The sequence below is a fragment of the Octopus bimaculoides genome, chromosome 24 (genome assembly GCF_001194135.2).
Source record: "Octopus bimaculoides isolate UCB-OBI-ISO-001 chromosome 24, ASM119413v2, whole genome shotgun sequence".
NCBI lineage: Eukaryota > Metazoa > Mollusca > Cephalopoda > Octopoda > Octopodidae > Octopus > Octopus bimaculoides.
In genome coordinates, this window is record NC_069004.1 from 25393561 (window position 1) to 25397606 (window position 4046).

The following is a 4046-nucleotide window of genomic DNA, read 5'->3' on the forward strand; positions in this document are numbered from 1 at the left end:
CAAAAAAGCAAATGTTTGTAATGAAATCAATGAGGGAGAGAAAAAGCTCGGAACTGGATCAAGTTCTCATAACCTGGTTTAATCTTTGTGTAAGTGAAGGTGTGGAAATTTCTGGTGATTTATTAAAGGAACAAGCCAAAGTATTGCATGAAGAGCTGGGATTGCAACACAAGTGTGAATATTCAGAAGGTCGGCTGCATCATTTCAAGTCGCGAAACGGCTTATAGTGTCTTGCGGTGTATGGTGAAAAACGTTCAGCAGACAAAGATGTGGTTAGAGCATATGTGGATGAATTTGCAGAGTTAGTAATGAATGATTAAGTCCTGAACAAGTGTACAATGCTGACAAGACTGCCTTGTTTTGGAGATATACGCCAAAGAGAACTCTGGCAACTGAGAATGCAGAATTGCCATCGGGGTTTAAAGCTTCGAAGGATCGTGTCACTGTAATGTACTGCTCTAATTCTGCTGGTACCCATAGATGTAAGTTACTTGTTATCAGGAAAATCTTACATCCGAGGGCCTTCAAGGGAGTGACACAGTTTCCTGTCCATTACCGTGCCAACAAGAAGCGGTGGGTTACCACTGATATTACATTGGATAGGTTTCAAAAACATTTTGTTTCTGAGGCTAGGGCTCATTGTAACTTAATTGGACTAGACCCTAAATGCAAGATACTTTTTATTATAGACAATTGTTCGGCACATCCAAAATCCGGTCTTCTAGTAAAAGATAATGTTTTTGTTGTCTATCTCCCACCCAACTGCACATCACTAATTCAACCACAGGACAGTTGTATTATACGTTCAATGAAGTGTAAGTATCAATCCCTGTTAATGAGGCGCCCAGTGAGTTCAGTTAATTCAGGCACCTCGGTGCAGACGTTCATAAAAGAATTCAACATTAAGGATGCAGTGTACTGTGTTGCCAATGAATAGAAATGTGTGAAAACATCAACACTGAAAAATGGATGGCATAAATTGTGACCAAGTTTAATGTTTGCTTCTCGTTCTAACGAAGACACTGAAATTAATTATTGAGGGTTTGGGGTTTCCAAAGAAAAGCAGCTTACACAGGAACTTATTGCTTATGTTAAAGATGTAACTAATCATGATGCCAAGGAGCTTTCATCAAGGATAAATGAAGGTGTTTTAACGGAATGGATGGATGTTGATGACGCCTACAGTTCATCATTACACTGATTCTGAAATTGCAGTTATTGTTAAAAGTCCGAAGAGAAATGCCTGTACAGGTAGTGATGAAGATGAAAGCAGTGATGAAAATGAGGAAGATGTGACAGAAAGAATCTCTATTGACAGGTTAATTACGTTGACAACTGACCTGTTGTCTGGACTAGAGCAACGAAGATTTCTAAGTGGACATGAAATCATGAATGTTTACTTGCTTCAAGATAAATTTATTAGAGAAAGACCCAAGTATATAAAGCAATAAACACTACACGATATATTCCAGAAAATAGCTAGGAAGCAAGAAGCAGTGTCCACACTTGATAATCCACTGCCATCAACTTCAAGTCAACCAGATATGCTGTCACCAACATCAACATTTCCTCCACAGGTCGAAGTTGTTCCTGTTGATGAGGATGTTGTCACTGTCAGTGGTGAAGATGATGATTCTGACAGCCCATCTGCTATTTAGCTTTTTTGAGGATTCAGTAATGATTAAAATTCTAAGGAACTATTTTATTTAGATGAATTTTTTTTTTTAAATCAAAATTCTGAGGATCGATTCTATTTAGTTGAATTAAAATTCTGTTGAACTATTTTATTTAATGAACATTAAAATTTCATTTTCATGATCGTAAGATTGTGGTTTCGATTTCTGGACCGGGCGACGCGTTGTGTTCTTGGGCAAAACACTTCATTTCACGTTGCTCCAGTCCACTAAGCTGGCAAAAATGAGTAACTTTGCGATGGACTGGCGTCCCGTCCAGCTGGGAAACACATACGCCATTGAAACCGGGAAACCGGGCCCATTAGTCTGGCTAGGCTTTAAAAGGGCGCATTTATTTATTTTTTAAAAATTTCATTTGTTTTTGATTTAGTGTTTAATCTTCTTCCTTTAAAGGATTGTACAGGTAGTAAATTTCTGTTAAATATATACAGCATATATAACCGTAAAAAATCCGGCATTTTTGAAAATCCGGCACCTCTCAGGTCCGGATGTTACCAGATTTTTTAATATCAACCTCTATTGTATTTCTTTCATTGTTTTTTTCCGAAATAAATGAACTGCCTAAGGGAAATAATTAAATGTGCAGTGCATTATTATTTCCCTTCCATTGGTTTTATATTTTTGAATTTGTAAAGTTACATATGAATGAAATTGTAGTTATACTGTAGTTTCAAGTGGAACCTCGTTTGTGAAATAGAAGAAGAGATTCATCGAAACAAGAATGAAAGTAAATCGTGAAGTTGCATGGCGATGTTATCATGTAGGTCTAAGTTAACTAAATTTGGTACTTAATTAGTCAAATGAAAAAGAAACCTATTAGACAAAGATGAAAGTAAATTGTAAATCAACATAAGGAAAATTACCTTAAGTTTAAGATTCAGTAAGGAATCAACTTTGTTCTGTCCTGTAAAATAAGTAATACTTCATTTCTATCCTTATAAAAAAAAAAGTTTGTTTGTTTGTACGTTGACCGCTGAAAACACTAAATAAAATTGATAATTTTTCAGGTTTATCGTGGCATTTAAATTAAATTGACCATTCCGCAGATAACTGTGCACTTATTCCTCGAAAACGGAATGGAGTCGGTGGTCTACTGGCTCCTATTTTTAGTTCTTCGTGTATTGTGTATTTGACCAAATGCTTTTTACACATACGGCATACCTACACAAAAGTGCTCCACCGATTTTGTTTCTACATTACTTTAGGGACAATGGGTATTTTAAAATACAATTTTCTATAAATATCCTTGTAATAGTGTACAGCCAACTACTACAGCCAACTACTACAGCCAACGATTCAAATCAACGCACAAGACAGCCATTATGTCCCCACACATAAAACGCTTCCACGTGGAATCTGTTGACACCAGTATGAAACAATTATGAACTTTTCTTTTAATTACATTTTTTTTTAAATGTATTTTTGATAAGGTTCGTTTTTTCAAGAACCGAAACATGTTAAATATCTCTGAGAAAATTAAAAATTAAAATTTATTTTATATAGTGGCGTTTTCAGAATTCTTTTTTATAAATACATACCCACTCGTATGCCATCTACACTTGGTTATTATTATTTTCTTGTCTACGTTTTGTTTGCAATGTCCTGTACCCAGATATGCACCTATATACACAGGTAGACGTAGGTATGCACATACCTGTACGTATATATGCATATACTCATTTATTATTTATTTTTACATGATCGAACGCCTGCGTCATCCCTGTAAGTAGTTTTTATTGACTTTATATTTTCTGACGCTACTCTATCTCTATCTCTATCACTTTTTCCCCCTCTCGTTCTTCCTCTGTTACTACTACGTATCTCTCTTTACCCCTCTCGTTCATCCTTCTGTTACTACTATATTTCTCTCTTCCTCTCTTTCTCTCGTTGTTCACCTATTCTTCTACTTCCTTCCCTTGTTTCTCCCTCTACCACTCTCTCTCTCTCTTCCTTACCCCTCCCTGGTCACATGTTTCCGGTCATTAATCCTTTTCTTCCTTGGCTATCGCCGAGCAAACACGCGAACTTACTTCGTCCCGCTTTCAGTTCGTGCCTCACAGCGTTCATATACACATAATTTTTCACGTCTGGCCGCTTAACCTTTTCCGTTTGTTTTCCTGTCTTGTTTTATTTTCCGTTTGTTTCCCTGTCTTGTTTTTTTATGTTCTCTATGTGGCCTGTGTGTTTTCTGTACTCTGGTTATTATTATTTTCTTGTCTACGTTTTGTTTGCAATGTCCTGCACCCAGATATGCACCTATATACACAGGTAGACGTAGGTATGCACATACCTGTACGTATATATGCATATACTCATTTATTATTTGTTATATATATATATATATATATATAT